The following is a 13612-nucleotide window of genomic DNA, read 5'->3' as shown; positions in this document are numbered from 1 at the left end:
CCCTCTCCTATAGAACCGCGTGTTTAACCTCCTCCTATCTGGAACCGTGTGTTTAACCTCCTCCCTGTACCCTCTCCTATAGAACCATGCCCCAGGGGCAAAGAGAATCAAGCTGGACACTCCAGAGGAGATTTCTAAATGGAGAGAGGAGAGGCGCAGGTCAGTACTGTAGTATGTTTTTAAACATGGTAAAACTTTGTTGTAAGATCCAGTCACTCATCAGCAATGCTTTTGTTTCCTCAATTTCTCTTGAAAGACTACTTCTGGATTAGATCTGATTCTGTGGTCCATATGAACAATGTGCTGTTACCACCAGTATCGGGGCCTAATATTAACACCTGCCAAATTTGGGTAGATTCTGGCAGTAGTAAGATGTCTATTTTACCAGCCATGTGGGCGGGTGCTCGGGGCTTCACAGTGTAGGGCTGGGCGCTATACTGTATTTGACCATATACCGGTGTTGATGCATGGACTGGTTTGAGTTTTTACTTTACCTAATATAACAATATTTTAATGTTTGTTTTGTTAAATGTAATACGCTGTGTTTTTAAAGTTTTTAAAAAATGTATAGTTTACTTCGCTACTTGAGTCATCTCTCGCCACTCTCTCTCCATGCGGCTTTACACAGTCCTAGCCCCACCCCCTGTCACTCAGGGGGCTTGTGTTGTTCCTCGACCACCAGACAAGTGTGGTAAGTCTATGCAGCACATGGAACAATGTTGTGACAACAATGTTGGCTAACTTTGATTCAGTCTGCATGGTCAACCGGTACCCCCTGTATATAGCCTCCACATTGACTCTGTACCGGTACCCCCTGTATAGATAAGAGGTTGACCGATTTTAATTAGGGCCGATTTCAAGCTTTCATAACAATCGGTAATCTGCATTTTTGGATGCCGAGGAATCTGCGCGGCAGGCTGACCATCTGTTACGTGAGGGCAGGCAGCAAGGAGCCATGGAAAGTTGCTAGCTAGCATTAAACTTTGATTGTTTTTTTATAATCTTTTCATAATCACTAGTTAACTACACGTGGTTGATGATATTACTAGTTTAACTAGCTTGTCTTGCGTTGCACATAATCAATGCGGTGCCTGAAACTTTGTCACTTTTCTTGCGTTCAGTGTCAGCAGAGTCGGGGTATATGCAGCAGTTTGGGCCGCCTGGCTCGTTGCGTTCAGTGTCAGCAGAGTCGGGGTATATGCAGCAGTTTGGGCCGCCTGGCTCGTTGCGCTCAGTGTCAGCAGAGTCGGGGTATATGCAGCAGTTTGGGCCGCCTGGCTCGTTGCGCTCAGTGTCAGCAGAGTCGGGGTATATGCAGCAGTTTGGGCCGCCTGGCTCGTTGCGTTCAGTGTCAGCAGAGTCGGGGTATATGCAGCAGTTTGGGCCGCCTGGCTCGTGGCGTTCAGTGTCAGCAGAGTCGGGGTATATGCAGCAGTTTGGGCCGCCTGGCTCGTTGCGAACTGTGTGGAAACCGTTTCTTCCTAACACAGACCGTAATTAATTTGCCAGAATTGTACATAATTATGACATTGAAGGTTGTGCAATGTAACAGCAATATCTAGACTTAAGGTTGCCACCCATCTGATAAAATACAGAACGGTTCCGTATTTCATTGAAATAATAAACGTTTAGTTTTCGAAATTATAGTTTCCGTATTTGACCATATTAATGACTTAAGGCTCATATATTTCTGTGTTTATTAAATTATAATTAGGTCTATTATTTGATAGAGCAGTCTGACTGAGCGGTGGTAGGCAGCAACAGGCTCGTAAGCATTCATTCAAACCACACTTTCCTCCATTTGCCAGCAGCTCTTCGCTGTGCTTGAAGTACAGCGTTGTTTATGACTTCAAGCCTCAACTCCCGAGGCTGGCAGTACTATAGTGCCTATAAGAACATCCCATAGTCAAAGGTCTATGAAATACAAATGGTATAGAGAGAAATAGTCCTATAATAACTACAACCTAAAACTTCTTAACTGGGAATATTGAAGACTCATGTTTTAAGGAACCACCAGCTTTCATATGTTCTGAGCAAGGAACTTAAACGTTAGCTTTTTTACATGGCACATATTGCACTTTTACTTTCTTCTCCAACACTGTGTTTTTGCATTATTTAAACCAAATTGAACATGTTTCATTATTTGTGACTAAATAGATTTTTATTTATGTATTATACTAAGTTAAAATAAGTGTTCATTCAGTATTGTGGTCCTCCAATCGGTATCGGAGTTGAAAAATCATAATCGGCCGACCTCTATTATAGAGCCTCGCTTGTTATTTTACTGCTGCTGTTTCATTATTTGTTCCATTTATTTTCTATTTCCGTATCTATTTTGTACTTACAAATAAGTGTTATTTATTTTCTTAAAGATGTTGCTTGTAAGTCAGTATTTCACTAAGGTCGACACCTGTTGTATTCGGTGCATGTGACAAATAAAATAGAATTTGACATGCGGCAATGTTGATGACAACAACGCTGTTTCCACTTTGCTTTTTAATATTAATCCACTAGCCTTCTGTAATTACACTATTAGCTAATGCTAATTGCTACCTAGCTAACAAATGTACTGAGTCCAAGCAAACGTAACGAGCAAATACAGCCTGATAATACCAGTGATGGTGTAGAACTACATCTGCATGTTTTTTTGTGCAACAGTAACTTCTAAATCAGAGGAATTTACGAAGCAAGAATATGTTAGCTTCATGAAGTAGGTAAGAGAGAACATTCAATGTAGCCAAATATTATAGAGTCTCCTAGGAAACACTTGTCAACACTTTGGTTCCTACCCTGTCACTAACTCCTCCCTGGCATTTTCATTTGTTATATCAAACACTGTATTCGAAGTGCCCACTATTATATTCGAACTATAGAATTTGAATAATCATTCTATTTCCATGATTCCAACAGTTCACCCAAGTGTTATGCTCTAAATCACAAGTAAAATTGCAATTTCAACATTTGGTTAAAAATAAGGCCTAGATTGTTTGCCCATATCATGCAGCCCTACGTGGCATTGTGGAAATTCTCAAATTAGTGCAGAATTTATTGAACAGTATAAAACAATCAGAATAGAGAAAGACCCATTGATATCACGTAGACTGTACAGTATGTGTTGCCACCCTGGGATCATGGACAGTAGGTGTTGCCATGACCCCCGGGGTGGCAACACCAACTGTGGGTAGACATTCAGAGACTTGTCCCGAAGCCACTCCTGCATTGTCTTAGCTGTGTGCTTAGTGTCGTTGTCTTGTTGGAAGGTGAACCTTCGCCCCAATATTAGGTCCTGAGCGTTCTGGAGCAGGTTTTCAACAAGGATCTATCTGTACTTTGCTCCGTTCATCTTTCCCTCGATCCTGATTAGTCTCCCAGTCTCTGCCGCTGAAAAACATCCCCACAGCATGATGCTGCCACCACCATGCTTCACCGTAGGGATGGTGCCTGGTTTCCTCCAGATGTGATGCTTGGCATTCAGACCAAAGATTTCAATCTTGGTTTCATCAGACCAGAGAATCTTGTTTCTCATGGTCTGAGAGTCTTTAGGTGGTTTTTGGAAAACTCCCAAGCGGGCTGTCATGTGCCTTTTACTGAGGAGTGGCTTCCGTCTGGCTATTCTACCATAAAGGCCTGATTGGTGGAGTGCTGCAGAGATGGTTGCCCTTCTGGAAGGTTCTCCCATCTCCACAGAGAAACTCTGGAGCTCTGTCAGTGACCATCTGGTTTTTAGTCACCTCCCTGACCAAGGCCCTTCTCCCCCGACTGCTCAGTTTGGCCAGGGGGCCAGCTCTTGGAAGAGACTTGGTGGTTCCAAACTTCTTCCATTTAAGAATGATGGAGACCACTGTGTTCTTGGGGACTTTCAAAGTTGCAGACATGTTTTTTTTGGTACCCTTCCCCAAATCTGTGCCTCGACACAACCCTGTCTCGGAGAGATACGGACAATTCCTTTGACCTCATGGCTTGACTTTTGCTCTGACATGCACTGTCAACTGTGTGACCTTATATAGACAGGTGTGTGTCTTTCCAAATCATGTCCAATCAATTGAAATTACCACAGATGGACTCCAAGTTGTAGAAACATCTTAACGATCAATGGAAACAGGATGCACCTGAGCTCAACTTTGAGTCTCATAGCAAAGGGTCTGAATACTTATGTAAATGAGGTGTTTATTTTTTATCATAACACCTGTTTTCGCTTTATCCTTCAAAGGGTATTGTGTAGATTGCTTATTTTTTAACCTGTTGAAACTCCCCATCCCGGATCCGGGATCGTGACTAAAGCCTCAGGCTCATTAGCATAACGCAACGTTAACGATTTCTGAAAATCGCAAATAAGATGAAAATAATGCGCCTGCTCTCAAGCTTAGCCTTTTCTTAACAACACTGTCATCTCAGATTTTCAAAATATGCTTTTGAACCATAGCAATTGACTAATTTGTGTAAGAGTATGCTAAGCTAGCTTAGCATTTTGAGTAGCATTTAGCACACAACATTTTCACAAAAACCAGATAACCAAATAAATAAAATCATTTACCTTTGAAGAGCTTCGGATGTTTTCAATGAGGAGACTCAGTTACATACCAAATGCGCAGTTTTTCCTGAAAGCGTCTGTGTGTAGGAGAAATCGTTCCGTTTTGTACATCGCATTTGGCTACCGAAACGAACCAAAAATTCAGTCACCTACAACGTCAAACTTTTTCCGAATTAACTCCATAATATCGACCGAAACATTGCAAACGTTGTTTAGAATCAATCCTCAAGGTGTTTTTTCACATATCTCTTCATTGATATATCGTTTGTGGAAGCCTGCATTCTCCTCTGAATTCCGTGGAAAAATACTTGCAGCTGACTTTTGCGCACCAATTTCGGCGCAGGACACTGGGCGGACACCTGGTAAATGTGGTCTCTTATGGTCAATCTTCCAATGATATGCCTACAAATACGTCACAATGCTGCAGACACCTTGGGGAAACGACAGAAAGGGCAGACTTACTCCTCTCGCATTCACAGCCATATAAGGAGACAATGGAAAACAGAGCCTCAAAAATCCTGCTCATTTCCTGGATGCCGTCTCATCTTGGTTTTGCCTGAAGCTCACGTTCTAGGGCACGCACAGAAAATATCTTTGCAGTTCTGGACACGTCAGAGTGTTTTCTTTCGAAAGCTATCAATTATATGCATAGTCGAGCATCTTTTTGTGACAAAATATCTTGTTTAAAACGGGAACGTTTTTCATCCAAAAATGAAATTGCGCCCCTAGAGTTTCAACAGGTTAAATCAATTTTGTAACGTAACATGTAAAATTCAAGGGGTCTGAATATTTTCCGAAAGTAGGGTGTTTTTGTTCCAGTTTGTTTAGCTGTCTATAGAAGCATATACAGTATAGGTGTTTTGTTAGCTTTAAGTGTATTTTTGTAGTGGTTATTTTTCAGGGGAGATCAGGTTCTCATTCTCAATGGTGACCTGGGAACAAACAATTTAACATCATTCAGTAAAACAGACACAGCCGTTTAAGATTCACGACTTTTCAATAACACAAATTATTACAGTCAACCAAAACACTCACAAACCAGAGTGAATCTATTCCTCATCAGCTTTCTAAACTACTGGAATTTGAGGTTCAGCTGACCAGCTGATAAATGATGCATTGATGAGTGTTACACACGCCTCTATGAAGAGGGAACGCAACACCCTGCTACAACTAAACTCTCCGTGAAGTGAAAGGGTTTGGACTGTAGGTGCAAGAAAGAATGACAACAGGCAGAATGTGGTACCGTTTACCAGGACTTTATTCCTTCACACGGTAATATGGGGAAAAGGGGCTGGACGGAACCAAAGCAAAGAAAGTAAATCTCAAAGCCCCCCCTCTCCTATCTTACCTGCCTAACCACTACTTACCTAATTTAGCACCACCTGGTGCCCTAACCAAAATACAAAGGGGTGGTCCGTCTGCGTCTTGACGAGGAGGTGGGGTCAGCTCTCCAATCGCCATGGAGTCGACCAATCAGCTGTTTGAGGGATTTCAGGAAACCATTTCCTAAAATAAACACATGCAAATACACTAACTACAACACATAAACTGGGGAACGTAACAATGAGTATTAAACCTGTGTTCTCAGTCAACTTACCTGGTAAAATAAAAATGTGAACACTGCAGAGTTTTAGAGTAGTGGCTGCTGCATTCTGATTAATGGGAAGTCTCATGATGAGGGGCTGCAGGAACGCTGAGTGTCTGCTTTCTGTTTAGGGAGAGGCCTGGTCTAAGGGGCTGCAGGAACGCTGAGTGTCTGCTTTCTGTTTAGGGAGAGGCCTGGTCTAAGGGGCTGCAGGAACGCTGAGTGTCTGCTTTCTGTTTAGGGAGAGGCCTGGTCTAAGGGGCTGCAGGAACGCTGAGTGTCTGCTTTCTGTTTAGGGAGAGGCCTGGTCTAAGGGGCTGCAGGAACGCTGAGTGTCTGCTTTCTGTTTAGGGAGAGGCCTGGTCTAAGGGGCTGCAGGAACGCTGAGTGTCTGCTTTCTGTTTAGGGAGAGGCCTGGTCTAAGGGGCTGCAGGAACGCTGAGTGTCTGCTTTCTGTTTAGGGAGAGGCCTGGTCTAAGGGGCTGCAGGAACGCTGAGTGTCTGCTTTCTGTTTAGGGAGAGGCCTGGTCTAAGGGGCTGCAGGAACGCTGAGTGTCTGCTTTCTGTTTAGGGAGAGGCCTGGTCTAAGGGGCTGCAGGAACGCTGAGTGTCTGCTTTCTGTTTAGGGAGAGGCCTGGTCTAAGGGGCTGCAGGAACGCTGAGTGTCTGCTTTCTGTTTAGGGAGAGGCCTGGTCTAGTTCTAAAAGCCTTGAAGCTCAGCTTTACCAGCTCATCTGTCTGTCTTTTTATTTTTTACATTTTTGCTAATCCAACAGCCCAAATATTTATGGTTGGGAACCTGCTCAATGAGAGGACCATCACATAAATGTGTGAACCATCTGAAATATCTCAATGAGAAAAAACAGGATGTATTTAATTTTTTTCCGCCGCATGAAGGACCCATTTTAAATCCACACAAGGGCTTTCTGCAAGGTAACCAAATCTGATGCTCTAACAGCCTGGTCAGCAGCAGGGCCAATAGTGTTATCAGCATATAGATTAATGTTAGTTTATTTGCAGATATATTATTAATATAAATAGTAAAGAGGATGGGTCCCAAAATCAACCTGTAACGGCTTTCGTCTGGCGGACCAAAATGCAGCGTGGTGGTTATTCATGTTCTTTAATAAATGAACTCGACATGAAATAACTAAACAAAACAATAAATGTGTGAAAGGCTGTATAGGTTATCTGGTGAACATAAACACAGAGACCGGAACAATCACCCACGAAATACTCAAAGAATATGCCTGCCTAAATATGGTTCCCAATCAGAGACAACGATAAACACCTGCCTCTGATTGAGAACCACTCCAGACAGCCATAGACTATGCTAGATACCCCCACTAAGCCACACACCCAATACCTAACAAAACACACCACAATAAACCCATGTCACACCCCGGCCTGACCAAATAAATAAAGACAAACACAATATACTTCGACAAGGGCGTGACACAACCCTTGCGGGACACCTTTTAGTAATTTCAAGGTCACGTGACACTATCAGAAAGCACACATCAGAGCTTTGTCTCTGTCTGTACAGGAACTACCCGACCCTGGTGAATGTGGAGAAGAGAAGGAAGGTGATGGATGCCAGGGAGGAGACTGGAGCGGTGCTGGAAACTGCTCAGTTTGGGTACTTCTTCCTACATTTTTATTTGTTTTATTGGTTGGTACAAGTTAGGTTACAAATACAACAGGATGATATTGTACTGATGCACAAGTTTCCTCCACGGAATAGTTGGGACCGATATTAGCTGAACCATTAAGGCCATGCTACAACATGCTGTGTGTTCTGTTGTCAGGAGGATGAGTGGTAGAGGTCGTGGACAGCGTGGTGGAAGGTTCCAGAGGGGCAGATGGGCCAGACCAGGTCCTCATCAGTCAGAGAGACCGCCTCAACCCCCCATGGAGAGGCCTCCACCCCTCACTCAGTACCCCAGGGAGGGAGACCCACTGGGGGCTCTTGCCAACAGTGACCCAGGTCAGTCAGTGATCCAGGAACCTGCCAGAGACAAGCTTTTTAAAGGTCCTAATGTCTGTTCCTGTATACACAACCCCTGTTGACTCTGACCCCTGCAGACTCTGATACAGAGGAGCCAGTCAGTGGAGGTGGGGTGACTGTGGCCCCTAAACAAATGACATCAGGGCTGGGATCTCTGATGGCCAGCTACGGCTCCATGACCGACAGCGACAGTGACCAGGAACCACAAGGTGAGCTTTAAATGTCAGCTGTCTGTTTTCCCCGTATGGAGGCTTGTTTTCTGTGTGTGGAGGCAACAAACAGAAGACGTCACCAATGATTCCACTGTTTTAGCTTTAATATTTCAACTTTCATTATATTTCGTTATTCAACACGTTGAGATGTAAAGTTAGTGGTGTCTCAGTCCTGCCCATCCAGAGGACCAGTCAGCTGCTGAAGGAGAACCAGGCAATGCTGAAGGCTCTGCCAGCCAAGCCCCAGAACAGTGCTTCATCTGGGGCTAAGAGACTCTACCCTGAGCCCCCCGGGAACCACAGCCTGGGTCTGGTCCTCATAGACCTAGTCGGGGAGAGGAAGAGGAGCGAGAGGAGGACGAAACAACATGGACACCCCCCAACAGCGCCGCGCCACTCTGCTTGAGATGGTAAGACACCGGGAAAGAAGCATCAAGGCACAACTGATTTTACAAATCGGTTGAGATAAAAGTTAAACATTTTCAAGTCTGTATTGTGAATGTAGTTAGCATTTTTTTCTACCTGCTGAATTGTTCTATGACCCCTGACCTTTACAGTTACTGGCCCCAGACATCCGCCATGAGAGGAACGTGCTCCTGCAGTGTGTTCGCTACATTGTCCGAAACAACTTCTTTGTACTGGAGGGTCAAACTCTGGACCAGGGGGGAACTCGGGGTAGAACGGTGACCACAGATGACCCTAACCTTGACCTCCAGACACAGGAAGTGAGAGCAGATGATCTGAGGGCTCTACTCCCAGCTACCTCTGTGGTTGGTCCAGATGAAAAAGGTGACCAGGTAAGGTCATCACTAGAAGGTACCCAGAAACCACCAGTCTGTCAGGGACCTTCAGAGGTGGACATTGTGAATGGTGAAGATGTCCATCCTGAGGAGATGCAGCCTCAAGCCCTGATGTTATAACTCCGCTGAATAACCCTGAGGTCCTGGGGACTGTGGCTGAGCAGTCTGTAGCCCAACAAGTGGGACCAGAGCATGGAGGAGAACACACAGAGTGGACCAGCCGGCTCACAGTCACATCCCCTCCAGGAAACCCCAATGGACTTGGCTGTGAATGCTAATTATGGAGATGGTCACCCTGAAGACCACTCCCAGAACTCCATCCCCAACTATGATGATGAAGTCTGGGAGACCCAAGTCCCTGAAGTCTTGATTGAAGGGTCAGGGTGACTATCACCCTTAAGTCAAGACTGTCACCCTAACCCTTAAGTCAAGACTGTCACCCTAACCCTTAAGTCACCCTAAAAGCAGATTTATTCTTGATCCAGAAATGTGTTCCGGAGGCTCCGTACAATTGCGTAGCCTCCGGAGGCTTGCAGAGGCCAACTCAAGCTCCGCATTGCCGGGCACCTCCAAATTTTATAACCATGCAGAGCTCTGTATAGCTCCGTTTTTGACATAATTGGATGACTGTAGTTGGGGGCGGGACTCCCTGTATAAACACAAAATTCCTTCCTTTACAACAGCTCTGAAGTATGAATGCCCTGACTTCTGTAGAGGCCGTATTGCAGTAAATGCTGTACGGCCATATCGGATTGGCCATGCAGAGCCTTTAACCCTTAAATCAAGACAGTCCCCTTGACCTTTCACCTTGTCTCTGATGTTGGTGAGTTATTTCCCTACAGTCATTTATGTTTTCATCGAAACATCAACTACCTCTGGCATTTTATTTGTACTCTTCTTTTTTCAACATGGAAATAAATGACTTGTTGTACTGTGGGAATATAACCCAGGAAATCGATAGTTCTTGGACCATCTTTGTCCTTTTTCAAATCAAATGTATTTGTCACATGCTCGTGTTTACAGATGTTATTGCGGGTGTAGCGAAATGCATGTAAGCTATGTAGCAGTCTTATGGCATTTGGATGGAAGCTGTTCAGGAGCCTGTTGGTGTCAGACTGGAGCTGGGCCCCAGTGATGTACTGGGCTGTCCTCACCACCACCTGATATAGAGGTTCTGGATGGAGGGAGCTCGGCCCCAGTGATGTACTGGGCTGTCCGCACCACCCTCTGATATAGAGGTTCTGGATGGCAGGGAGCTGGGCCCCAGTGATGTACTGGGCTGTCCTTACCACCACCTGATATAGAGGTTCTGGATGGCAGGGAGCTTGGCCCCAGTGATGTACTGGGCTGTCCTCACCACCACCTGATATAGAGGTTCTGGATGGAGGGAGCTCGGCCCCAGTGATGTACTGGGCTGTCCGCACCACCCTCTGATATAGAGGTTCTGGATGGCAGGGAGCTGGGCCCCAGTGATGTACTGGGCTGTCCTCACCACCACCTGATATAGAGGTTCTGGATGGAGGGAGCTCGGCCCCAGTGATGTACTGGGCTGTCCTCACCACCACCTGATCTAGAGGTTCTGGATGGCAGGGAGCTTGGCCCCAGTGATGTACTGCGCTGTCCCACCACGTTCTGTAGCGCCATGCGATTGAAGGCTGTGCTATTGCCATACCAAGCAGTGACGCAGCCAGTCAACATGCTCTCAATGATTCAGCTGTAGAACTTTTTGAGGGCTTGTCATGCCAAATAATGCCCCCCCCCCAAACTACTTTTGGGGACCTTGTTAACATTACAACATGACATCCGTGTCTTAAACGTTGCTACGTTTCGTAAATAGAGAAGAAAACATGTAATCTGCTTGACCATATTAAAGTTACTTATCTCACAGATCACGAAGTCAGATAATTTTCACTCCATTCACATGCTTATCAGTTTGAGTCATACACGGGCTTGTCATGTTGTTATTTGAACAGGCCCTGGTCTACAGTGAAATAATCTAATTTCAGTCCTCCTTTATGATGATTCATTTTTTTCTATCTCTCGTAGCTCATTAGTACACCCATGTGGTTGAAATGTATATCTATTGTGTGTCCTAGGATACAACAATTAATTGAACCCCTAACCCTGGTAACGGAGGACATCAGGTGGGTGTTGGGTAGAACCCCTAGGTCCTGGAGAACAGGTAACGGAGGACATCGGGTGGGTGTTGGGTAGAACCACTAGGTCCTGGAGGACATCGGGTGGATCTGGGTGTTGGGTTGAACCCCCTAGGTCCTGGAGGACATCAGTTGGGTCTGGGTGTTGGGCAGAACCCCTAGGTCCTGGAGAACATCAGTTGGGTCTGGGTGTTGGGCAGAACCCCTAGGTCCTGGAGAACAGGTAACGGAGGACCTCGGGTGGATGTGGGTGTTGGGTTGAACCCCCTAGGTCCTGGAGAACATCAGTTGGGTCTGGGTGTTGGGCAGAACCCCTAGGTCCTGGAGAACCAGTTGGGTCTGGGTGTTGGGCAGAACCCCTAGGTCCTGGAGGACATCAGGTGGATCTGGGTGTTGGGTTGAACCCCCTAGGTCCTGGATAACATCAGTTGGGTCTGGGTGTTGGGCAGAACCCCTAGGTCCTGGAGAACAGCAGTTGGGTCTGGGTGTTGGGCAGAACCCCTAGTTCCTGGAGAACATCAGTTGGGTCTGGGTGTTGGGCAGAACCCCTAGGTCCTGGAGAACATCAGTTGGGTCTGGGTGTTGGGCAGAACCCCTAGGTCCTGGAGAACAAGAGCAGAGTTAGAGGTTAGGAGACTGATGTCAACAAGCAAACACACAGGTTACACTTTACTGGAAGAACATTTTGATTTGTTAGTGCAGTGTTATAAATGGGAGATATTTACTTTTCAACACTTGGACGGTATAGCCTACCTCAAGCTGATACCCCCCTGACTCCTCGCACAGATTATCTGAACTCACTGGTTCTGGTGGATTGGATACTTCCTTGGGAGCTCAGACAGTTGATGGTCCTAAAGTCATTTGGAGGTAAATTGAGGGACATTTTTTATAAGCTCAGCATAACTACCACTTCTTTCTTTTTCAAATGTCAACCAAAGCTTAACACACTATCTATTGGGCTTCACTGAAGTGTAGGGCATCAGGGCTTTCAGTGGTCGACCGTCCAACCCCAGCATGTAAATCCTGGTGGGGCAAAGGAGGAGGGGATAGTTTTTAGATGCTTGCCAGCAAAGCCAATGCACAACACTAAACAATACATTAATTGCACTATAATGGTGACAAGCGGGGCCCACAAACTGTTAGGGACTACGTCAATCTGTCCCAACACCTTACCACTGCTACACCTGACTATCAGCGGAGCCTTGTCTGGCAGCGAAACGGTTCATTCGTCCTGTTGGATTCCTGGTAAACTTTGAACATTGAGATATTAAAGACATGATAGATCAGACGCATAGTGTATAAAAAGAGACTGGGTTTATGCCAGAAGGTAATGGGTCTCCGTAGAAAGACAGATGGCTTTGGAATGTGTTGGGTGGACAGAAGGAGATCACAGGATTGCTATAAGGGAAGCGGATGGACATCTGTGGATTAGGCGAAGGAGGGGTTGAGGTCAAGAGGTCAGGTCAGATCCCCTGAAGGGAGTAATACGGGTTTAGTATCCCGTTTCCCTCATCCTGTGGAACCATAAGATGTAAGGATTGGAGAGAATGAGGAGTGTCCAAAGTGGGGTATATATACTTGTGATGGTGGGAACATGTTTTTGTCTGAATTTCAGCTGTAACGACCCTTTGGGGAAGAATTAAACTTTGTTAAGCTTCTCTAGTGTCCGTGAGTTATTTACTCTGAATAATTAGAACCAAACAAGCCTCATTTACTGCCTTACAAAAAACATAGCTGATATGGCTGACTTGCTTAAACAAATGTGGTTTCTACTGACATTCGATATGTACAAACTATGGCATAAGGGGATGATAAGAGGCAAACCGAAATTTCGATTAAGACGTTGATGAACGAGCGAGGACGGACATGGTCAAATCCAAATAAAATTGTATTAGTCACATGCGCCAGATACAACAGACCTGACAGTGAAATGCTTACGAGCCCCTAACCAACAATGCAGTTTAAAAAAAAAAATACAGATAAGAATAAGAGAAGTAACAAGCAATTAAAGAGCAGCAGTAAAATAACAATAGCGAGACTATATACAGGGGGTACCGATAGAGTCAATGTGTGGGGACACCGGTTAGTTGAGGTAATATGTAGGTAGAGTTATTAAAGTGACTGCATAGATGAGAGTAGCAGTGGTGTAAAACGGGGGGTTGTCTGGGTAGCCATTTGATTAGGTGTTCAGGAGTCTTATGGCTTGGGGATAGAAGCTGTTTAGAAGCCTCATGGACCTAGACTTGGCGTCATGGTACCGCTTGCCGTGCGGTATCGGAGGGAACAGGCTATGACTAGGGTGGCTGTAGTCTTTGACAAT

General features: G+C 45.3%; 1 pseudogene; it reads left to right on the top strand.

Moving 5' to 3' along the window:
- The first annotated feature begins 82 nt into the window (after nucleotides 1–82).
- Nucleotides 83–12950, top strand: LOC135533946 (FMR1-interacting protein NUFIP1-like; annotated as a pseudogene).
- The last annotated feature ends 662 nt before the right edge of the window (nucleotides 12951–13612 follow it).

Source organism: Oncorhynchus masou, unplaced genomic scaffold (assembly GCF_036934945.1).
Source record: "Oncorhynchus masou masou isolate Uvic2021 unplaced genomic scaffold, UVic_Omas_1.1 unplaced_scaffold_2831, whole genome shotgun sequence".
Lineage (NCBI taxonomy): Eukaryota > Metazoa > Chordata > Actinopteri > Salmoniformes > Salmonidae > Oncorhynchus > Oncorhynchus masou.
This window is presented reverse-complemented; position numbering and strand designations above follow the sequence as displayed.